At 42.4% G+C, this 25,803-nt stretch overlaps 1 protein-coding gene across 3 annotated transcripts in view; it reads left to right on the top strand.

The window, feature by feature from the left end:
• Nucleotides 1-770: 770 nt before the first annotated feature.
• The window catches only part of lrrc3b (leucine rich repeat containing 3B), a 38,203-nt gene continuing 13,170 nt past the window's right edge, over nt 771-25,803 (top strand). Inside the window, exon 1 of one of the 3 annotated variants that reach the window (XM_078421011.1) lies at nt 771-958. The gene's annotated coding sequence lies outside the window, so the exon portion shown is untranslated. Of the gene's footprint in view, nt 1,175-25,803 lie in introns of all 3 variants that reach the window. The other 2 variants (XM_078421001.1, XM_078420991.1) reach the window with 2 other exon arrangements.

The following is a 25,803-nucleotide window of genomic DNA, read 5'->3' as shown; positions in this document are numbered from 1 at the left end:
GTAGGGGCCCCAGTACACTGCTTTGCCCGGGGGCCCATGCTGTAAAAACGGCCCTGACCCCACGTCTCTGTGCGCACGGAGATACAGTCTTTCAAACACAACACGGCAGCGCGTCCACGCCTTACAAGTATTGAATGCCACACATTTGCAGCCGTCGCTCTGCGTGTATGTCCCCGCAGTTCAGTACCACATGGCCGAGACATTATCCCAAAGGCCAGGATCGTGGGTCACGACTCTCCAGCTAAAACAACCAAGCTCTCAGCGCGATCATATCAGGGGGCTCTGGTCCTTACCCCAGGAAGGGTGATAGGGAATGGCGAGTGTGAATGAGGCCAAGAGCACAGCGAATCCCACAAATGCCACACCGGTTCCCCCCCCCCCCCCACCCCCCAGTACATGGGTCCCCAGGGCAGAAGGGCCGCGACTGGACGCCAGGTTTGATCGTGTATAAATGAGAGCTCCTCAAACCTGCCATCTCACGGCGACGGTCGTGACAAACAAACACACTGGATTTGTGCAGCTTGTTGATCTGATCTCACTACAAGTTGCGCCCCGCATCCCAAGCTTTGAGTTGGGCTAATCATTAACATTATTAGTTTACCGATTTGACAATTATTCCGAAAGTCTATCAGGTTCTTGGAGGCGCCGCGATGACTTTCAGGGTGGTTCATGCAGTCGGAAGGTTTAGTTTCGGCTGAGATTGCACCGTAACCGCCCGCCACACTCCCCACACACACCCTGACCCTGAGAGCGGGAGGGAGGCGACCTGAAGAGTCAGTCCCACGTCGATGCGGTGGCCTGGCAGCTCAGTGATGGACTAGACTTGTCCAGACCGCAGCCTCCCAGAGATGCCAGTAGAGTCGGGCATTACATCGACGAGCTGTCTGCACGAAGCGGGGTTGTGACGACCAGGGAGACCTGCCCTCCTTTCCTGCCGCAAATGAGGCGCCACTTTTCGGTAAGATAAAGACGGTGGGAGGAAACGGAATCGAGAACCAACCCCGGCAGAGGTGGACCGCCGCCTGCCATCTCATTTGCTCCATCTGGTAAACACAAGGCTGGCTGCCTGTTGCGCCTGGACTCATGCACCTTCGCCCCCGGTCGCTGCGAGCTACTGAGCCACGATCTTTCCTTACCGCCCATCGCTAATGGCTCGGGGTGAGCTGGATGTCTGGTAAATTCATTTGTGCTGTATCGTGACTCCTTGAAAGTAAATCAAGCCCCGTCCTTACCTGCACTCGGGCTTCCATCGGTGCCTGGCCGAAGCAAAACTGCATTGCTCGAAAGTAAATGAACAGTAATCGTACTGCAATCTAACATAAGAATGGCATTGTTGGCATTGCATATATTTCAATTGCGCTTTACCATGTTACGTTTAGCATAATGTGGTAAAGGAGAGAGAGGTAAATGTAATATATAGTTATGTATAATAGGTTTTCTTTTCATGACCAATTCGCGTGAAGAGGCTTCTTCAGTCTGTGTAGTTACATATTCTTCCTCATTGCCAATAGTTCTTTAATCTCTGAAGGGCAAGTACGATACATTTAAATAACTGGATTGCATGACTTTTTTTAAAATTTAATTTGTGGCAGCTGGTATAGCAGTTCTGTGAGATAGATGTACGTTGTAATTGCTGGAAGGCGCGAATACAATGGTCACTGCATGGAGTAACGCTATCGATCGACAGTTGTATTACTAATGTTGGGCGTGAACACAACGTGGTAAATAAGATATTGATCCTCTCTAGCATCGGCGCTGGCGTGTTAAACTCTGCAATCTCTAGCCATCCGATGTGGCTTTCGGTGGGGTTGTGTGGCTGAGGATATGACATTTCTGATAGAATCTCTGCTCAGTTATTTCTGATTTAAATTTGTACCTAAGACTTGAAACTACCCCTGGTACCTTTGTTTACCTGCACAGCGCCTGACAAAATCGAGGAGAGAGAGAGAGAGAGAGAGAGGGGGGAGGGGGGGGGGGGGGGTTGTTCCCCCCTTATCCTGACTCCGGTGTAGAATACTGTACATTGTGCTGGACATTCGCAACGACTGTATGTCCAGCACAATTAATCATAATCATAATCGTAATTTATTAGCCAAGTATGTTTTGCAACATAGGAGGAATTTGATTTGCCATACAGTCATACCAAAAAAGCAACAAGACGCACAACTACATAAAATTTGACATAAACATCCACCACAGCTGCTCCTCAACATTCCTCACTGTGATGGAAGGCAATAATAGTCTTATCTTCTTTCCTCCTTTTTCTTCCGTGGTCGGGGTAGTCGAACCATCGAAGCTCCCACAGCCGGCGATTGAAACTCCCATGTCGGGGCGATCGAAGCTCCCGCGAATGGGACGGTCGAAGATCCTGCGACTTGGAGCTCCCGAAGTTGATCCCTAACCAAGGGGCCGCGGGCTCCACGATGTTAAAGTCCACAGGCTCCCATGGATGGCGCTCAAAGGTTGATCCCCAGCAAAAGGCCACCAGCTCCACGAAGTTAGGTCGCAGTGCGGACGGAGATATGACATGGAAAAAAGTTGCATTTCTATCGAGGAATGAGATTTTAAAAGTCCGTCCCCCCCCGTCCCCCCCCCCACATAAAACTAAAAGTACACTAAAACATACATTTTATAACAAACTAAAAACAACAAAGAAGAAAAAGACGAGACAGACCGTTGGCGAGGCTGCCATTGTCGGCGCCCCCTGTGTTCATATAGCTTCTCTGAAATGCTCAGCCAGGAAGCCTGACCGAACAGGTTTAGCAGTTTTTTAGATTTAGTGATACAGCGCGGAAACAGGCCCTTCGGCCCACCAAATCCGCGCCGCTCAGCGATCCCCGCACATTAACACTATCCTACACACACTAGGGACAATTTTAAAAAAAACATTTTACCCAGTCAATTAACCTACAAACCTGTACGTCTTTGGAGTGTGGGAGGAAACCGAAGATCTCGGAGAAAACCCACGCAGGTCACGGGGAGAACGTACAAACTCCGTACAGACGGCGCCCGTAGTCAGGATCGAACCTGAGTCTCCGGCGCTGCATTCGCTGTAAGGCAGCAACTCTACCGCTGCGCCACCGTGCCGCACATAATTAGCTTGGACTAAACATTGAGCAAGGTTACATTGCAGTGATAAAGATGGAAATCAGCGGGGTTCCCGTCAATTTCGCTCTGCTTCCCTCACCCCCCCACCCCCCCACCGTCTTCCATCCATCTACCCGTACCCATACACCCTCCACCCACCCCCCGACAGCACAAGGACATTGAACGGCATTGGTGACTTCAAATGCAAACAACTGAGGAGATTATTATTTTAATCCATCTTCCTCATGGCACATCGTTTGCTTACTTGATGCAATAGCAAATAATAGTGTCCGCTATCACTGAGAGGTGGTACGCAAGAGAAATTGAGCACAACACAAGGTAACGAGGGATTAGCGGGGAATGCAAATTTAATCCTAGGGAAATCAGAAATGGGAGCATTGATAGAAACATCGAAACATAGAAAATAGGTGCAGGGGAGGCCATTTGGCCCTTTGTACCAGCATCACCATTCATTGTGATCATGGCTGATCATCCCCAATCAATAACCCGTGCCTGCCTTCTCCCCAAATCCCTTGATTCCACTAACCCCTAGAGCTCTATCTAACTCTCTCTTAAATCCATCTAGTGATTTGGCCTCCACTGCCCTCTGTGGCAGAGAATTCCACAAATTCACAACTCTCTGGGTGAAAACGTTTTTTCTCACCTCAGTTTTAAATAGCCTCCCCTTTATTCTAAGTCTGTGGCCCCTGGTTCTGGACTCGCCCAACATTGGGAACATTTTTCCTGAATCTAGCTTGTCCAGTCCTTTTATAATTTTATATGTTTCTATAAGATCCAATCTCATCCTTCTAAACTCCAGTGAATACAAGCCTAGTCTTTTCAATCTTTCCTCATATGACAGTCCCGCCATCCCAGGGATCAATCTCGTGAACTATGCTGCACTGCCTCAATTACAAGGATGTCCTTCCTAAAATTAGGAGACCAAAACGGTACACAATACTCCAGATGTGGTCTTACCAGGGCCCTACACAACTGCAGAAGAACCTCTTTAGTCCTATACTGAAATCCTCTTGTTATGAAGGCCAACATTCCATTAGCTTTCTTCACTGCCTGCTGTACCTGCACGCCAACTTTCAGTGACTGTCGTACAAGGACACCCAGGTCTCGCTGCACCTCCCCCTTACCTAACCTAACTCCATTGAGATAATAATCTGCCTCCTTGTTTTTGACGCCAAAGTGGATAACCTCACATTTATCTGTATTATACTGCATCTGCCACGCATCTGCCCACTCACTCAACCTGTCCAGGTCACCCTGCAACCTCCTAACATCCTCTTCACAGTTTACTCTCCCAGCCAGCTTTGTGTCATCCGCAAACTTGCTAGTGTTGCTTCTAATTCCCTCTTCCAAATCATTAATATATATGGTAAACAGTTGCGGCCCCAACACCGAGCCTTGCGGCAATCCACTTGCCACTGCCTGCCATTCTGAAAAGGACCCGTTTACTCCTACTCTTTGCTTCCTGTCTGCCAACCAATTTTCTATCCATGTCAACACCCTACCCCCAATACCATGTGTTCTAATTTTAGTCACCAATCTCTCGTGCGGGACCTTATCAAAGGCTTTCTGAAAGTCTAGATACACTACATCCACTGGCTCCCCTTTATCCATTTTACTTATTACATCCTCAAAAAATTCCAGAAGATTAGTCAAGCATGATTTCCCTTTCATAAATCCATGCTGACTTGGACTTATCTTTTTACTGCTATCCAAATGCACCGTTATTACCTCTTTAATAATTAACTCCAGCATCTTTCCCACCACCGAAGTCAGCCTAACTGGTCTGTGATTCCCCGTTTTCTCTCTCGCTCTTTTCTTGAAAAGTGGGATAACATTAGCTATCCTCCAATCCACAGGAAATGATCCTGAATCTATTGAACATTGGAAAATGTTCAATGCGCGAATCCATTCAATGGGAGAATCTACTTTTTTCCTGAATATTTGCCTGGGTACTATAATTCACTTCAATGTAAAATTTGACTTTGGCTGCTCTTCTACACAGTTACCAATTATTGAATGCTTGAGCTCCCATTTGTTGCCGCTTCTCAGTTTCTGAAATGACTCTAAATGACTCCACACGCTGGAAAACTGAAATAAAATGCTGGTGACATACAGCAGGGGAAGATTGAACATTAACTCTGTTTCTGTTCCCCCACAGGTGCTTCCTGACCTGCTGGGTGATTCCAGCATTTTGTTACTTCAGTTTCTGTGTTCCGTAGTATTTTCCCTGCTGATTCCCATTCTCCCTTTCCCAGTGAGGTTTATTTGATAAATGGCCCCTGGACATTGAGCGATAGCATGTGCTATCATGGTCTGAGTCGGCCTTGACTGTGGGTCTTAGTAGCAACAGTCGAGCCATGACTGCCAAGGTTGTCATGCAGAGACATGGCCTATCAATGCAGACACACTGATTAATGCACAGAAATCGAATTTCCCTTTTCCCACCAACACTCGGATGCACCCCCCTTCTGCCTTTTCCTGGTTGAAATCAACAAAATTTAATTCAAGGTGTTTGGGATTGTCTTGGTCCGTATATCTTTCATTTGGTAGAAGAAATTTGCAGAGCATTTGCGAATATCCTTATCAGGAAGATGGAATAATCTGCTACCAGTAACAGTCCGCTGCCTTTATAGTCCCGGTTAGTGAAAGTTGATGAATGGAACGACACGGTCTGCTCGTATTTTTTTTTTGTTGCTGAAGGGAATAGTGGATAACTACCCAAAACAGGAAGACTCTCAGCTTCCATTTTATTTCCTCTTTTCAAGCAAAGGTTGATTTGTAATAACATGACATCGCCTAACTTGGTAACAAACTCAGATTTAAACTAAGCACTTTGAAACATAAGATACAACTTTCTCAGCATCTCTGTTAATTTATTTACAGTGTACGCGACATATCAAAAAACCTTGCATGTATTGCACATTTCCCATTTTTGCGTTGGGCACATGCAATACCAACGTCCCAATTTCATTTAGTGGCATACACATTTTGATAAGGGATATTGTGAATACAACATTATGCAATGAATTGAAATAAAAGAACAGCAAGTGAAACCCTGAATAATTTTAATCAAATATTTTCTTCATGGTAGTTGGAGTCTTTTATGGTTGTGCGAGGAGGCGTAATAAACCTGGCAGGAAAATATCAATTTCTCAGGGTAGAGAACAGTTTTTGTTACTGAGTATGTTATTCAGAGGACAGGATAGCAACCTAGAGTGCAAGTTTAAAATCACACGACCAAGATTCTGAACCTGAATTGTTTAACCAAAAGGACATGGAGATAAAAAGCAACCACGAGTAAAAGTGAGTGAGCATTGTGAAATCTCTGAGTAGAGACAAGGAACTGCTGATTCTGGTTTACAGAAAAGGATGCAAAATGCTGGAGTCAGCAGGTCAGGCAGTATCTCCGGAGAATATGGATAGGTCAAAATATAGAGACAAGGAACTGCAGATGATGGCTTACAAAAAGGACAGGAAGTGCTGGAGTAACTCGGCGGGTCAAGCAGTATGAAGTGGGGTCCCGACCCGAAACATCACACATCCATGTTCTCCACAGATGCTGCCTGACCTGCTGAGTAACTTCAGCACATTATATCCTTTTGTAAAATCTGTCTTGGTTTGCTAAAGTCCTTTAGGGAAGTAAACTTGCCCTTATTCAGCCTGGTCTATGCAGTTCCAGACCTAAAACAACAGTTTTGTTTAGATGGTTTATAGACTCCTGGGTCAATTCTGTGGCCTGGGGCAGTCCATCTTCCATGTTTGTACAGGATGTGAAAGGCTACAACTACTTTTTCAGTATTTGGAGAGGTTGCTCCTCAAGTTTCTGGTTGCACTTCGGCTCTATGATCCTGATCTTTGAGCAATAGACAATACACAATAGGTGCAGGAGGAGGCCATTCGGCCTTTCGAGCCAGCACCGCCATTCAATGTGATCATGGCTGATCATTCTCAATCAGTACCCCGTTCCTGCCTTCTCCCCATACCCCCTGACTCCGCTATCCTTAAGAGCTCTATCCAGCACTTGGTGCCAAGGAGAAAGAGGCAGGGTTGGTCAGAGGACTCCTTGTTGTTCTGCTTCTAGGTTTAGCCATGATGGCCATTTACAGATCCAGACAACAACCCAATGAGGAGTCCATCCAAGCTGGCTGCCTGCCCCTCATCTGAGAATACATCAATTCCCAGGTGTCCATGGAGATGGAGCACACAGTATGCATTAGCTTGCTGAAGGCATTCCAGGACCATGGGCATTGCAGGAGACAATTGTATTTTAATATAACATGTCAGCATTACAAACATGTATATTTATGTACGTTCAATGGGGACGGACTGCAGGTCAAAGTCCTCCTGCCATTCTACATAGTTACAATTTGTGTTATAACCTCATGAATAATTTACATTAAGTCCGTTAATGAATGATAACCGATGATTTGGTAATGTTATGAAATGGAATATGTTATGAAAATGGTGACTGGACCATTATTTATATATTTTAGATTTATTATGATGAAAATGTTTTTTAAATAAAATAAACAATTGTGGTGGAAAACGAATTACTCAGTCTAATTGCCACAATTAGCAACAGGATTTTATTGCTATTTGAGAAGCCACTCAGCATTTCCTGAGCACCCAGAGATTGTTCTTTAAACAGCTGGAACTGTACATTTGGAAGAAAGACACATTTGGCACCTGAAGTTTACAGCTGATCATGAGTTTGGGAGAGACAAACACATCTGATCCACTGAGTATTGACTGTTGCAGAGAACGATAAGTATTTTCTAGAATACAAAAGCAAAAGATGTTTACGCTGGAATTCTAATACAAAAACTGAAAATGCTGGAAACACTCAGCAGGTCAGGCAGCACCTGTGTGGAGAGGAAGAGTTAAACCCCTGTCCCACTTAGGCGATTTTTGAGGCGACTACAGGCGACTAGGCTGTTGCCACACGGTCGCCGGGGTGTCGCCTGTATGGTCGTGAGTAGTCTCCAAAGAGTCGTAGCGTTTTTCTGGTCGCCTCTGGATTTTGAAATGTTTAAAAAAATTTGGCGACTGTTGGTTTGAAGCCAATGATCATAGCCTGACGTCTGCTGATGTAGGCGCTGTCGTAGGTTGTCGCCAGGTGATGTAGGTTGTTGCCGGTGCTGACTTTGTTGAATCCCATTGGCGACTACGTCAACCGGCGACAGGTACCGGCGTCAAAACCAGAGGCCATAATGACATGAATTGTCTTCAGTTGTCGCCGACACGGTCGTAGCTTGTCATGGCTTGTCGCGGGTAGACGTAGGTTGACTTCGGTTGTCGTAGGTTGCCGCCTGTGTGGTCGTAGGTTGTCGTAGGTGCGGTCGTAGGTGGACGTCCTAAGTCGCGACGATTGGGTCGACGGTTGTCGGTAGCTTGCCGTAGCTTGCCGTAGCTTGACGTCGACGAGGTGGTAGGTTGTTGTAGCTTGTCGTAGACATTGTCGTAGGGAGGGGGTCCAGTCGCCGTTTTTTCGGTGAACAGCTACGACTATTGCAGTCGCCTAAAAAAATGCCTAAGTGGGACAGGCCCCTTAATGTTTCCAGTCAGTGACCTTGCATCAGAACTGGTGGGTACTGACTGGAACTACTGTTTAAAAAAATAAAAGGAACCAAATTTAAATTAGGCATGGCCTTCTATTTCTATGATACTTTCAGTAAAGGTTATTAAGAGCATAGTCAGATTTTGTTTCACAGGAACACTTTATACAAAAAAGGTACAATTTGCAAAAATAACAGTCCCTGCAGCATAGCTTTTGGTTCAGTAGAATATAAATGCGAGGAACATTGGAGAATGTTACATTTGAAGGGGCTGCTTAATGTAGAGGACAGACAGTAAGATGCAGCTGTGAAATATTGGATAGGGACTGTGGAAAGCATCAGAGTTTAAAATAATGTGCAGATTTGGCTAACTAATTTTCTGTCACTTGGCGAATTGTGTGAAAATACAGAAACGTTAGTATTCTGTGGTGTTGATGATGTGCAAAATTGATATACAATCATGTGCAGGTAAGAAAGGGAAGTGATTTAGAAGACAAGAGATGATAAAGATTTGTGCAAGAAACAGACATGATTAGAACATAGAACACGGAACAAGTACCGCACAGGAATGGGCCCTACAGCCCACAATGTTTGTGGCGAACATGTTACCTAGCTGAACTGATCACATCTGCCTGCACAAGATCCATATCCCTTTATTCCCCACACTTTCATGTGCCTATCTAAAAGCCTCTTAAGTGCCATTCTAGTATAAAAAATTAACGTATGATAAAAGAAGTGCAGATCACCATGATGGGAACAAAATTAGTGATGTTGTTGAAAAGCGTGAGAAAATGATGCTAATTTTGGCAAATGAAACAGCACCTGTACATTTGCAAACGTATAAAGGATTGGCTATTGAATTTATAATATGATAATGGTTAATGGGAAAGAACAAGATGTATACGTATCTAATCATGATAATGTCTGGAAATGGTATTTTTGGATTTGAATTATCAGAAGTTAATGTCTGGAGAATGCACTGGAATGGATTAGGGACAGATAATAATCCGTGAAATTGGGAAATGCACTGTCACTGGTTTCATTGAAAGATAATTATTAACTCAAGGGAATGTCTACGTATAATGTTTTTTTGCGAGTTTATGACTAGGTTCAAAAATGTGCTACTCTTTCAACCTCCATTCAATGTTTTAAGAATTAATCGTTATTTCATTTCATTTTGCCATCAAGTGTGTGGCTTGTGCTCTGGGATTTGCTTGTTAAATCTCTGCACTTTTAGCTGCTTCTCAATATCATTTCAAAATCGGAAACCCCTCCAGTAACTTACCATCACTGATGTCAGGCTCACCACTCTGTGGTTCCTTGCTTCTCCTTGCTGCCCTCCTTACGTGACACTACGACCATAGTTACCCTCCAGTCTTCAGAAACTTTCCCCGTGGTTAAAAAAGATGCAAATATCTCTGCATGGGTCTCGCAATTTCTTTGTTTGATCCTGGGGATTATCCATTTTAACGTGTTGTAGGACTGCTAGTGCCACCTCTTTGACAATTCATATATGGTCTAAAATATCACACTTCATTTCCCTTAATTCCCTAGTTTCCATGATCTTCTCCACAGTAAAAACTGATGAGAAATATTAATTAAAAAAGATAATAGACAATAGGTGCAGGAGTAGGCTATTCTTCCCTTCGAGCCAGCACCACCATTCATGTGATCATGTCTGATCATTCTCAATCAGTACCCCGTTCCTGCCTTCTCCCCATACCCCCTGACTCCGCTATCCTTAAGAGCTCTATCTAGCTCTCTCTTGAAAGATGAGATCAGATTGGATCCAGGGAGAGCTAGCTATCTGGATGCATAATTGGCTTAAAGGTAGGATGATGGTGAAAGTTTGCTTTCCTGACCGGAGGCCGGTGATTAGTGGTGTGCCTCAGGGATTGACCCATTGTTGTCATTTCTTTAAACAATGTGGATGCGAATTGTGAGTAAGTTTGAAGATGACACTAAAATATAAGGTATTGTGGACAGTGAAGAAGGTTGTTAACATTTCTGGATATATGGGCTGCGGGTGGCATCAAATTTCAGAGGCGTACTGATAATAAGGTTTGCCTTTCAATTATTTCTCGGCATCTTTAGGCCTGCCAAATGGGAACATTTACCATGTATTATGATCCTGAGCATACAATGACATTCTCATTCATTCTCATTTGCCGTTTTTCAGTGCACTAAGGCTGCTGCAGCTTTGGTACTGAGCAGCATAAATATGGACCAGGGGTATCAGCATGGAGGAAGGTTGCCATTTCTACACAGATGTACAATCTTATACATTAGCCAATCATGTGTGAACATCATGTGTAGTTTAGAGTTAACATTGGAATTAAAACATTAGATGTAATGAGGAATATTACAACAAAAACTAGTCTAATGTTTACCTTCAATATGCACAGAAAAAATGTAAATTTCTGCTCACTTTTCTGTTCTAGAATCTGGGAGTGGTATAATATTAGATGCCATTTGGGCCACAGTGCACATGCCAGCTGAAAATAATGTTCAATTGCGAATTATTATCCACATAAAGTTTCTAAGAAAAGCCTTGGTGTGACCTTCCATTATTTAGACAAGGAGTTAAAGTGCCAAGTGCACCATCAGTCCTCTTGCCACTGAGCAGTCATGATGTGCTGATTTCTGTGCACCGACTGAGTCTCTTCTGTTTGCTTTTAAAAACTTCTATTACACGTCTTATGTAGGAATGACACAAATTATTGTGGTGAAACGTTTGTTGAAACAAGCAGGAAAATTAGACATCGGAGAGTTTGTGATTAAATGTCCACCATGGAGCGAACCCAAACTGGGATAACTGTTAAAGTTCGGTTCTTAAAACAGACAACAACACAAACAGTTAAAGGTAAACCAAGAAAAGCTTTAATTATCGTCAGACGGGAGTGGGGGGGATTAGGTGTATGGTGTATGACCATACTCAGCACTCCCCTTGCTTCCACTCAAAGATAAAGCATTTTCGCAGCATTTTTATACAGAATTTGCAGCCAGAGTGTTTAACACAACATTTCCTTCAAATCAATCACAAACTGTATCGAACACAATATATTTGACACCCTACAGTCATAAAATATTCCACACAATACGTCATTAGTCGAAGGTAAGGATCCTTATCATACCACAGAAGGTCTTGTTTACACACTCCCACAAGTAGTCAACAGTTAACCACATCATAATGTTAGCGAGAGCATTGTCCACCGTCTTTCCCAGACATCCTTCCCAGGCATAACAGGATATAGCGTCGAAGCTGGCATTGAAGCTTTAGGAATCACATAGTTATATCCTGCCTGGTGCAATTTTCCAAACATCAGCTATTCAGGACCCAAAGTTCAGGCTCATCCTGTTCATTCATTCTACCATTTTATTATTTCTGTGGTTTCCAGGGATTGTAAGTTTCAGCTACCAGACACATCCTTATGAGCAATTAACATTCCTCCACTTACAACAATATAGAAGCCCCAAAAGCATAATGGCCAAGCATCCCATCATGCAAAATTAATAGCCATTAACTCTTTCATAACCAGGTTATCAGAACCAGAATGTGTCACTTCCTTTATGTAATTAGATTGTAATATTTAAAGACTACCTCCTGATACAGTGAAATATTTGCCACTTTGCAGTATTTTTGTGCTAAATGAGGTATAATTATTGAAGCATCCCACAGGGTTTCTCTAACAACAACATGGATGTTATACCAAGAAGAAAATATGAGCTATATATATTTGGATTAAAATATCCAGTCATCTTGGCTTAGTATTTGGCTGTCCCTTTCTTCACAGGCAATCCATATTTAGCGGTTAAATTCCTCATCAATTCAACTCAGTTCAGAGAGGCCTAGAAATAACTTTATCTGCTGTAGATGCTGGTGAATCTATTTGGATTGCAACCAATGGGGTTGTTATATTTTTCTGAGTGGAAGTTGGGGCTATTAAAAAGGCAACAGGTTTGATGTGAACAACATCAGAAAGGCATCTGATGCAATAATGTCTTTGCATTTGGAGTATTCTTCCCCAAGGCATTGTGCTCTTGAGTGACCCTGTGGGAACAACTGCCCCATTGTTGGTACTTAGCCTGTATTAGGTTCTTCTTCCTTCTCAAAAGCATTGGAAGATGGACTGAATTCTATACCTTGTGAAGTGCTGCCATGGAACATGCAGACTGCATCACAATAGGTTGTTGAGCAAATGCACCAATAATTTGTATTTTTTAGCTGGCTTCAACATAGAAACAATGTGTATGCATATTTATTATCAAACGAAAAATTGATGTTGAGTCACATAAGAAAATATTAAGGCAGATGACCAATTATTTGTCAAAGAGATAACGTTCTGTCAAAAAAGTGACTGAAGTAACTCAACAGCTAAAGCAGATTCTGCGAGCTAGACTGGGCAATGTTCACAACTCTGCGATTTCTTTGTATATAAAATGTTTGCAAATAATTATTTATGTTCAACTTCTTGGATAAGTTGGTAGTTGACATTTATAACTATTTCTTGAAGAGTTGCTGTTTCGTGATCTTTAAACTTTATGTGTACCTGATTGAATATTTGCACTAGAGATCCACTCTGTCTGTATCAAGCCAATTGTTCATATTTAATGAACTGTTCTTCTTTGCCTTCTCTGTTCATTTTAATTTTACCTCCACGAACTGTCTTTCTTTTTGTTTTATTTTAAAAAGTCATGGAAGCAGAGATTAGGCATTTGCAAACAATAGAACTCTACTGAATCCACAATATAATTGAAAAGACATTTAACTTTATACTTAGAGCCAAGAAAATTTGAATTGGTGAATTGATTAGTTAAAAACCCTTGACAGCCACTAAAATGACCAATGCTGCCTGACATGGTACAGAACCATCAATCCAATTCAAATAGACACAGTGGTGGAATAAATCACCGGGTCAGGCAGCATCTCTGGAGAAAAAGGATGGGTGATGTTTCAGGTTGGGACCCTTCTTCAGACAAGGGGGGTGGGGGGGGGGGGGGGGGGGGGTGGGGAAGGTAAAGAGCTGGTATAAATCAGGACCTGATCTTTTCATTGGTTAGCTGATATGCGAAACAGTGCAACCCTGTATATCTCACACACAAAATGATGTAAATCTTACCATGAATGACAGAAATAAAAAGTGTTATCCTTGTTGATGAAGTTCATTTTTGAATGATGTAAAATTGAAGGGGGTTGGTGCAGTATACTGCTAACCCACAAATTTGTCGTTATGAGATATTCACATTTGAAAAATCCATAAATCACAAAAAAAAAGAAGGTGCTTATGTTATTTGACCAACTTATCAGTTGAATTTAAATATGATTTTTTTTACAGGTTGCAGGGTAGTGGGTAAGGATTGTGTTAATGCATGTAACTCATTTTTCACAAAAGTGAGGGTTAGCACTATATTGCACCGACCTCCTCAATTAAATGTTAAATTCAAAACGAAATTATGGTGACAATGTACATTATTTATGTCCAAAGCTAGCACTTCTGTATCAGTGTGGGTATATATGCATTACATTTTATTACACTAATATAGAATGAAAAGAATGAAAAAATATCTTGACATGTGTTCGTAGTTATTTTATTCACAATATTGGGATTTCTGGAAATAGGTTTGATGTCACTGATTGCGAATGTGTACGGATGGGCCTTAATGAAATGTATGTGAGAGAACAGTGATCATAATAGGGAGAACCATGTGCTGAGAAGTGTGTGCATGACTGATTTTATATATATATATATATGTATGTATGTATGTATGTATATATATTGATATAAAAAAATAGAGAGAGATAGGTTGTTAAACAAATAATTAGAGGAAATCACAAGAAACTAGAGATATATATGTGTGTGTGTGTGTGTGTGTGTGTGTATATATATATATATATATATATATATATATATATATACATAAACCATAAAGGTCAAATGCCTTTATGTGAAAAATGTGAAAAATAAGATGAAGAGAGAAATAGAGCATTGCTTTAAATCAAAGTTGCTACTGATCCATGAGAAGGAACTTTGAGATCTATTTATCTCTATCTTGCCTCTCACACACATACACACACACACATTCATATATATATGTAAGTTAAATTTGTGCAGAGTGTGTGTTTGAGCAATACAAGGGAAACTGCACAAAAGAGGGGGCTGGGAGGAAGGATGGGAGGGAAATGGGCAGAAACAGTAAGAAATAATAAAATCAGAGAAATTTAGCAGGGGAAAAACATTTAAAAATAACAAAAAAATATGAGTTGATAGATGAGATATTTTCTGCATTTTAATGGTATCATCACACATACTGTTCCCCACAACACTGATTACACTGCAAGAGACATAGCGAACGGCGGGTTTTGTCTACTAAAATGGCGGACATTCCGCTCCTTTGCGTACTACACCAGTATATGCGATTTTGACGGAGTGGTCCATCTTGCTCCTCTAGTACCTTTGATCATCACCAATTGGGTGCTGACTAATCAGTTCTGCATTCTGTCAGTTCGATAGCAGTTCGGAGTTTTGTTGGTTCCAGCTCTATATCTTTTGGTTCCATTCACATTTGGAGTTTTCTTCAGTATTTCTCGGTGAGCCTGCATTCGAGTCCTTTCCATTTCTGAGCCTTCTGACACAACTGCGCAATGAAATTCTTTTTGCATACATTACACATGCGGCCATTTCCGTTTTTGGCGCCATTATTCAAAGTCCAAAGTCTGGTCGGCCCGCCCGCTCGATGTATTGGAGCAGTTCCTTTAAAACTGTAAACTGATAGATTTTCTTCCTTAACTTTTAATGTATTCCATCTTGAGATGGGGATGTTGCTGCTGGGCCTGTTTTTGTTAGTGACTGCTTAATGCCTCAAATCAAATATTTCAAATCAACTTGAATAGCCAATGTTTCAGTTTCCTTTTCCATGCAGACTCTCTAATCTGCTGAGTTTTCACACAATTTTCTAATTTTATTTTATATTTCCAGCATTTGCAGTTTGTTATTACAATATATCTGTGAGCATCAATCATGCTGCTGTTGTCTGAGGTCACACAGAGGCCAGAGGAGGGAGGAACTACAGATTTATTTCTCTGAGGGCTATTACTGAACCAGATGAAGTTTTAGTTTTCTAGTCTTTGTGACTAAACCTGATTTTTTAAAAATAAATTCTGCTTAAGTTCCAATTTGAATTTGTTTTTACATCAATGGCCTGGGCCTTTGTGTATTTGTTCAGTAATCTTTAGAAAGACTGCCACATATGTTCTCTATGTCTGGAGTTTCTATTTCTGACCAAATTTTATAGATGAAGAGACAGAGCAGACATCACCTACCGTACTGAAAGCAAAAATTAGGATCCAGTCAAGAAGGTGTGTCCAAGTGTAGCTGGAAGCCTTTCAAATGTGAACAAAGGTGGAGACTTCGTGAGATGAGCTGTAAACGAATACGGTGTCGTAGCTGCTGTGTAGCCTGGCGGGAGAAAGGGTGGCAAGAAGTAGAATATCCTTGGAGATGGAGGATATTTGGGACTCAGGAGATGGACACAATGCTGGAGTAACTCAGCGGATGCTGCCTGACCCACTGAGTTGCTCCAGTATTTTGTGTCTATCTTCAGCGTAAACCAGCATCTGCAGTTCCTCCTATACACTTGGGACGTAGGATCAGGAACATCTAGTGTTTATAACTTTGTAAACCTTGGTCGCAAATGAGGGGCTTAGAATGTTTCTCTTTGTACAGAAGTAGTTGAATGCAGTTCTGACTGAGTTTTGTGTGAATCCTGTAACATTGAAAGCAAGGGTGGATGTGTTGATGCTTTACGAACTTGGGCTACTGAGCTTGGATTTAGGGCACGGCAGATGTGGGTGCAATGAGCAGATCCAAAGTTTGCGAGTATTTGATAACACCGGAGGTTAAGAATGGAGTGAGTCTGATCCCAGAGGCAAATGTTGTTACAGTGCTGGTGTTTGAAATGAATGGTCTTCCAGGCAGATGGCAGGAGAGTTTTAAGTTTGGCTGCATTTGGGCATGGACACTGCGTTCAGAGTAGCTGAGTCCATGGAATCACCTGTGAGAGTATAAAGTGGCTCTATTCCCATCAGCCACAGGCATGGGGGGTCAGGTCCCAGCAGAAACACAGATTGTCACAGGACCAGGACTATAGATATAGGCAGCAGCTGCAGACACAGCTGGAAGACATACAGTGGCTGTAACCACAACAGGAGAACAAATAGTGTCTAGCCACATGAGGAGCAAATTTAGCAGCGACAGCTGCCTCAGAGGACAGAGCTATTTATTCTAATGAAGAAGAGAGGCATTAAAAATGGGAAACTGAGCAAGGGAAAGAGATAGCTCTTGAGTGGAGCTCTGTAAAATTTTAGTCTTCAACATCCAAGTTCCTGGGAAAATAAAATAAAACGTTGTGCCCCAAGAACTGTGCGGGACTTGGGCTCTGCAGGCAAGACTTACTTGGCAGATCTCCAAGCCAGCTTGGTCAATTTTCTGGATAAGTTTGAACACTCTCTGTAAATATATTATGTTAGAATTGTATTTTATTCAGTGGTTGATTATCAGTAATGAGGCAATCCGATCAATCGCAGGTGATGATGGCTCGCAGTTATTAGCTTTGAGAAATTAGAGCGAGTTGCATTGTTAGTTTTATGTGAGCTAATTTGTTGATTTTATGGGGCTTTGTCATTGTCAGTATTGTTTCCAACTTCTGTATTTCAGTGAATTAGACGTAAGAGTCATTTAACAGGTAACATGGCTTTTAATATTTTTCCTTGTACATATAATGTGGGGAATATGTCCATTAAAATAGAGATGCATGTCAATATTTAGGATACGCAGGTCTCCCTTGACAACATTTTGAAAAGATGCTGCATTTTTTTGATGGAGCATAGATTTGTGGAAGATTTAAGAAATGTGATAGGATATTAGCAACCCAACGTTGGCCTTCGATTGGAGTCCCGTTGATAGAAACAGGATTGTGGGGCCTCATCTTTCCTCTTCCAACGTCCACAATCAGTTAATTGGTTTTACTGATATTGAGAGCCAGGTTGTTGTGCTGGCACCATTTGGTCAATTGGTCGATCTTACTTCTATACTCTGACTCATCACCATCTGTAATTCGTCCAACCACGGTGTTGTCGTTGGCGAACTTGAAGATGGAGTTTGCACTGTGTCCGGCAGCACAGTCATGAGTATAGAGTGAGTAGAACAGGGGGCTGAGCACGCAGCCTTGAGGTGCTCCCGTACTAATTGTTAACGAGGAAGGTATTTCTGCTAATTCGAACAGACTGTGCAGAGACCCAGTTCCGTGAGCTTGGTAACCAGCTTGGAGGGGATTGAACGCCGAGCTGTAGTCTATAAACAACGGCCTGACATAAGTATTTTTATTGTCCAAGTGGTCCAGTGCAGAGTGGGGAGCCAGTGAGATTGCATCCTCCATTGACCTGATGTGACAGTAGGCGAACTGTAATGGGTCGAGGTTCTTGAGGTAGGAGTTGATATGCACCATAACCAACCTCTCAAAGCACTTCATCACCACGGACGTTAGTGCCACTGGTCGATAGTCGTTGAGGCATGTCACCTTACTCTTCTTGGGCACCGGTATTATTGATGCCCTCTTAAAGCAGGTGGGAACCACAGACCTCAATAATGAGAGGTTGAAAATCATTATATATGGATTGAACATGCAAAAGGTTGTTCTGGCTGGTGTAATTTGCAACAGGATTTGCCTGGATCAATCTACCTCTTATTTATCTAAGATATGAGACATTGTTGGTGATTTTTTAAAATTCTTTAAGCTTTTTTGGTATCTAGCTATCTAATTACCTATCCCAAGAGGCCTTCAAGCGAGATTGATCTGCTGCAGCCCTGCAGGGGCTGAGTGCAAGAGTTTCGAGCAAATTTTAATGATGGGATGGTACCTCAAAGAGGAGCCTGCAGGTTATGGTGTTCCCATGCCCTTGGTCCTTGTTGATGGTAGCGTTTCTGTTGGGAGCTGCTGTTGGTTTAGACTGGGTGAGTAGATGCAGTGCAATTTGTAGATAGTACATGTTGTTGCCAGTTAGGAGGTGGGGAGAGGGAAATGAATGTTTAGAGTGCAGTTGTGGTCGGTTGCGTGGTCCTGCATGCTGTACAGCATCTAGAATTGCCAAAGCTGCACTCATCCAGGTGAGTGATGTGTATTCCATCATCACATCCCTCATAGATGATGGGACAGACTTTGAGTTGTTATCAGGCAAGTCATGGTGCAGCAGGATACAAACTTGTGATCTACTCTTATATTCATAGTATGTGGCTGGTCCAGATGAGATGTCTTTGATAGAAGCCCCAAGGTTGTTTATAGGCCCCTGCCAATAAGGGCATCTTAATCATGGAATAGTTTGCCACTAGCAGCCATGGGCATTTGGGCATCTTAAAGGGCCATCTTTGGGAAACCTCTCTTACCATACTGGTGCTGTAGTTGCACATCTTGTGGATCTCCAGGCCCAGTGCTGGAGCCTCAGCTGCCACTGATGACCTACCAGGTGGTGTTGGTTCACGAACGGCAACCCAGCTGTGGGAAGACCTGCCCTGGAACAACCTAATGGCTTTTTGACAACTCGCTGTTGTTAAAACCCTTTGAAGAGATTTCAAATAATTTTGATAATCAGGATCCAATAATTGTTCCATGGATTTAAATAAATAAAAGATACAGCACTCTTTAAGTGTTTCAAAATATAACAACTGTTAAGTGTTAAAAATTAAATTAAAATATCAAGATAAAGGGTTGGATCCAAAGTTTTTTCCACAGGCTAACTGCAGTACAGGGTTAGCACATTTCTGATTTTCACGTTGGCATATTGCAATGCAAAACTTGGGAATGCACGAAAGCAGATCGGTGCATCTGCGCATTTGCAGTCTTACTGGACTCACCACTGAATCCACAGAGAGAGCATCAAGCCTCACTGCTTCATTTGTCGGGAGGTACTAAACTCGATGTAATAAATAAACAGGCAATTTTTTTTTTTTTAATTGCATGATGATCCAAGACAACCAGACTAGAGCAAGAAGTGTCCTTATTCAATGTGAAAGGCAAAAAGAAAAAAATGTTAAAGATTGTGCTGGATTTCAAGGATAAATACATACCAAAGGACAACAGGTTTAGTCTAAACCAACCCGACTCAAAAAAAACCTGGCAAATAAATTAGAAAAAGGAAGGAAAATTTGCTTTTTATTCAAAAGCAGGAGGAAAGGTAAGAGGCTTGGTGGTATGAATGCACCACCATCTATCTAATTATAGTAACATTAATATTTTCTGAAGGTTTAACTAACTGTTTTTTGTACACTGCTTCTGATGCAACCGTTTCTACTCAAGAATCCTCAATCCCACATCTCTGCTCAAAGCCTTTGAAAAACTGTCGCCATCCTCCCCAAGGCCTGGAAATACCACATTGTCCTCATCAACATTCTTATTTATCCAAGCGATCTTAATTTTCTCTTTTGGTATCCCCGCCAGTATCCTCTCCAGGGCAATGAAAAAACCTGGAAGTAAATGGGAGTGAAAAGTACACTAAAAGCTCAGGGAAAAGGATGTGAACTGCTAATGAGTGTAAGATGGTAAACATTCAGAATGATTACATCCTTAAACTATTCACAGAAGAGACAGAAGCAACATGCCATCCTCTCGGGGAAAAAGACCTGGTCATGATTCACAAGTTGTGATGAAGTTCATGGTCTGAATAAGCTGAGCGATCGTAAAATAAAGTTCCCAGGATTAGGTAGCATTGATCCCAAAGTACTGAGAAGAACTTGTGATGAGATTTGAGAGGCATCGTCAGCCATCCAGTAATCTCCAGGGACTGCCATTATAGTTTAAAGATCCATTTGCTTTCCATCCATTGTTTTAAAATAGGAAATCCATTAACTGGTGCAAGGCTAAATGTCATCAGCAAAAGGATGAACAGCGATCAGCGTAGCTTCCAGTGAGACCAGGCCTCTGATTCCTTTGAAATAACATCCCAAATCAATTGATCCTTTGAACTTGGGCTTCCAATAGGCCTTTGAAAAAGTTCCATATAAAATACTTCTAATTGAAGCTGAACAGTGTAGGGATTTCGAGGAGTAACTGCAGTTGAATATGTGGCTGGATGGGTAGAAAACATTGGGGCACAAATTTGTTCTTGATCACTAGCACAATCATTGGTTTTATGTCTAGTTCCTCAAGTTTTATAATCCAGTTCTATTGAAGTCAATGTCCAACATAGTGTCATGACAATAAACTAAACTCAACTCAATTCTATCAACATGAAGTTGAAATATTGAATCCAATATGGTTATAAGTGAGCAGTCAATAAGGTGCACGTCATTGTTACTAAAGATTAGATGTGGTGCAGGATACTAGGATTCAAGACGTGGAGTGGGCAAATGTTGTCCCTGGGTTACCTTCTTTGAATAATATGCCTCCAATAGGATGGTGCAGTGGCACAGCAGTAGACTTGCTGCCTCACAGAGCCAGAGATTCAGGTTCAATCCTGACTACGGGTGCTGTCTGTGTGGAGTTCTCACTATGAGCGCGTGGGTTTTCTCTGTGTGCTTCGGTTTCCTCCCACATTTCAAAGATGTGCAGGTTTGTAGATTAATTAGCCTCTGTATATTGTCTCAAGAGTGTGGGATAGAACTAGTGTATGGGATGATTGTTGGTCGATGTGAACCCGGCGGACAAAGGCCCTGTTTCCAAACAGTTCCTCTAAATTAATTCTATTGCGGTCTGAGAACATCTTTTCCTTGAATCTGTTACTGCGCTGCGTGTTAAATGCTAACAAACTTGTGCTGCTTCAGTAAAACTAATTCAATATATTCAATACTTAATTTGCATGAGAAAGTACATAGCATGAGTAGCAAGTTTGCAGATGACACAAAAGTGGGTGGTATTGTAGATAGTGAAGGTGGTTGTCAAAAAGTGCAGCAGGATCTTGATCGGTTGGGCAGGTGGGCTGAGGAATGGTTGGAGTTTAATACAGAGAAATGTGAGGTGTTGCATTTTGCAAAGTCTAACATGGGCACCATCTGCACAGTGAATGGTAGGGCTTTGGGGAATGTTGTAGAGCAGAGGGATCTAGGTGTGCAGGTACATAGTTCCTTGAAAGTGGTGTCACAGGTAGATAGGGCTTTTGGCACTTTTGGCACATTGGCCTTCATCAATTATAGAAACATAGAAAATAGGTGCAGGAGTAGGCTCTTCGGCCCTTCGAGCGAGCCTTTCAGGATGGTCATGGCTGATCATTTAAAATCAGTACCCCATTCTGGCTTTTTCCCCATATCCCTTGATTCCCTTAGCCCTAAGAGCTAAATCTAACTCTCTCTTGAAAACATTCAGTGAATTTGCCTCTACTGCCTTCTGTGGCAGAGAATTCCACAGATTCACAACTCTCTGGGTGAAATTTTTTTTCCTCATCTCAGTCTTAAATGGACTACCCCTTATTTTTAAGCTGTGACCCCTAGTTCTGGTCTCCCCCAACATCGGGAACATTTTTCCTGCATCTACCCTGTCCAATCCTCTAACAATTTTATGCTTCTATAAGATCCCCTCTCATCCTTCTAAATTCCAGTGAATACAAGCCCAGTCGACCCATTCTTTCATCATACGTCAGTCCCGCTATCCTGGGAATTAACCTGGTGAACCTACGCTGCATTCCCTCAATAGCAATAATGTCCTTCCTCAAATTAGGAGACCAAAATTGCACACAATACTCCAGGTATCAACTGCAAGTAAGAATTTAATTGTTCCGCTCCCAGTACACATGACAAGTAAACTTTCTTGTCTCTCTGTCGATTCTTGAGAATTGTATTATGTGACTAATTGCTCTGAGTTGTTGCAGCATCTGTCCTGGGGCCCCACCGTGACAATGCTCCAGGCACTCTAACGTTCTTTTATTTACTGAAGTACTTTTGTAATTAATTTCTATGATCAACTATTTACCGGTATCTTGGAGATAGACACAGAGATATAGTGAGTTGTTGAGAGATGTGAGCTGTTTGATTCAATAACGATTGCATATAATGGATAATAATTCTACATAAAGATGCCCAAGCCACTAGATATCCAGGCAATAATCACATTCAAAGTGACAGTGAAAGGAAGAGTTTACAATGGGCACCTGATCTTCAGAGGTGAGAGGGTAATTATTCACAAGAGAGTCATTCAAATTGTTATTTGATTATAAATAATACGGTTCAGTCAAAGGATATAAAGTAAAAAGTAAACACTTGATTTTTGAATTTCATATTTGGACCATGGTGTAACTAAAGACAACCCTGTAATAATGTCACAGCAGATTGGCTGGCACCCCAACTAAAATGGATAATTTTTCCTCAAAATCAATATTTCCAGGCATCTTAACAGATTGTCTTTAACATCTCAGCATGCTGCCCAATGAATATGTTTCACCAGGCTTTGGCATATGTGAGACAGGAGTTGACAGTTGCTCATGCCAACATACAGCATTTTGATCTTGATGGCATTACAGTGTTGAGGGAAGCCTGAGCAAAAGCCATCAGGGAAAACATCAACTCGGAATCACATACATCCTAGTGAGTGGTCACAGCAGCGCAGAAACTGGTTACTTGGCTGCACTTCAACTAAAGGGTGATGTGTTGGAATGTAGGGAATAAGGCAGAGTGATGCAGCCCTTTAGCCCAACTTGCCCACACCGGTCAACTTGTCCCAGTTACACTAGTCCCACCTGCTTCTATACTTCTATACCTCTGTACCTGTCCTATCCATGTATCTATAACTGTTTCTTAAACATTGCGATGGTCCTTGCCTCAACTACCTCCTCTGGCAGCTCGTTCTATACACCCACCATACTGTGTAAAAAAGTTACCCCTCAGGTTCCTATTAAATCTTTTCCCTTTCACCTTAAACCTATGTCCTTGGTCCTCGATTCCCCTAAACTGGACAAGAGACTCTGTGCATCTACCCAATCTATTCCTCTCATAATTTTATATACTATAAGGTCCCCCCTCATCCTCCTGCACTCCAAAGAATAGAGTCCTAGCCTACTTAACCTCTCCCTATAGGTACACTGATTTCTAAAAATTAATGAAAATAAATAACTATAAATACACCTGTGCAGGAAGGTTAAATATTTACTGTTAATTTTAAACAATTACATCACATTTCTCTAATTATTCTTTCTCATCCAGTGAACTTTAAATGAAGATTGTGTGGTTAATGGAACATTAGTGAAAAGGATGCAAAGTGAACATTTTTGCTCTATTTTAACATAACCTAAAAGTAATGAATGGGTCGGCTCTCCGCCTATTCCATGGGTCTAATATTGGTGCGTTTTCGTATGATTTAGGCTAATCATGCACACTTTTTCCCCAAATCTTCAAGTTTGATGGTAGGTATCTTTGCATATGTTAAAAATTCTTTGCATATGTTAAAAATTCTACTGTTGTGTTGAAGCTGGTTCTCGAGTGGATATATTTCAAAGAGAGCAGCCTGGAGATTTAAATTGGAATTTCGATCCTTTGTGTTTTCAGACAGAGACTGTATGTCCTTTTCAGACATCGCCAAATCCCTACAGCTAATGAAGTAATTTGAAGTACAGTCAAATCCCTCTAATAAAGAACCAGATGATCCTTATTTTCAGACCCAAGTGTTTCCCAGGCAAACTGGAGGTAATTGCTCTTCTTTAAACGTGCTCTGAGATCATGTACATTCACCAAAGAGGGCCGTGGGCTGCTAAGCCTCCTTAGCTGGCTGTTGTATGCCACTGGGAGCACACTGTTTCCTCAAGCACATCTCCTAGCAAGTTCTTACAAAGGGGGTGCTCCCTTTGTTGGTCTGGTGAGGCCTTGTGTAGTGCAGGGTGTTCCTCAGTATGTGACCTGCTACACCTAAAAGGCCTGGACATCCCCTTCCCTGGGCTTGTCAGCCATCAGATAAATTTGTCCAGACAGCTAGCACCAGGCACATCATAAATGTTAAATTGCAGCTAAGGCAATTTGCGTTTTGACCAGAATGCTGCCTGGATTAGAAGGTGTTTGCAATAGGAGAGGTTGGACAAACTTGAATTGTTTTCTCTGGAACGTCAGAAGTTGTGGGGAATCATAGAAATATGTAAAAGTATGAGAAGCATAGATAGTGTAAACAGTCTGAAGCTTTATCCCAGGGTGGAAATGGCAAGGACTAAAGGACATAGCTTTAAGGTGACAGGACCAAAGTTTAAAAGGGATGTCATAAGGTCCTAATGAGTAGAATTAGGCCATTTGGCCCATCAAGTCTACTGTGCAGGGCAAGATTTTTTACACAGAGTAGTGGGTGTCTGGAATGCACTGTCAGGGAATGTGTTAGAGGCAGATATGATAGTGGCAGTTATGAGGCCTTTGAATAGGCACATGGATATGCAGGGAATGTACGGATTTGGATCACGTGCAGGTAGAGGTGATTAGTTGAACTAGGCATTATTTTGGGCCTGGACATCGTGTTCTGAAGGGCCAGTTCCTGTGCTGTATGTTTTACAATGAAACAACCTCAACATGACCATCATGTGAATGTAATTTTGTTTAACGCAAACGGAAGTCATTGGCATACAATCTTGTCCCACCCTCTAGAAGACTTTCAGAACAACTCCTGGAAAACTATACGTCAAGAGTCAAGTCAAGAGTGTTTTATTGTCATACTAGACCAAGTGGACCTGTTGGGCCCAAACCTCTCCTGCATTGGTGCAGCACCCTCCCCTCCCCCCCTCCCCACTCCCCCTCCCCCCTTACCCTCACTCCACACCCTTCAACCCCCCTTATCCTCCCTCCTCCTCCTCTCCCTCCCCCCCTCTCCCCACCCCCTCACTTCCCCCCTCACCTCCCCCCTCATCTCCCCCTCACCTCCCCCCTCACCTCCCCCTCACCTTCCCCCCATCCCTCCCGTCCTCCCTCCCTCCTTCCTCCCTCCTCCCTCCCCCTCCCCCTCCCTCTCCCCCTTCCCCTCCTCCCCCACTCCATCCCCCTCAACCCCCCTTCTCCATCTCCCTCCCCCCCTCCCTCCTCCCTCCCTCCCTCCTCCCTCCTCCCTCCTTAGGAGATAGATTTAAACTTTTAAATGTGAATAACTAAAACTATAACACCGATTTCAATGAAACTTCTTCCATTAGCACCAAATG

The sequence above is a fragment of the Rhinoraja longicauda genome, chromosome 2 (genome assembly GCF_053455715.1).
Source record: "Rhinoraja longicauda isolate Sanriku21f chromosome 2, sRhiLon1.1, whole genome shotgun sequence".
Lineage (NCBI taxonomy): Eukaryota > Metazoa > Chordata > Chondrichthyes > Rajiformes > Arhynchobatidae > Rhinoraja > Rhinoraja longicauda.
Note: the sequence above shows the minus strand (reverse complement) of the source record. Positions and strands in the feature narration are given on the sequence as shown.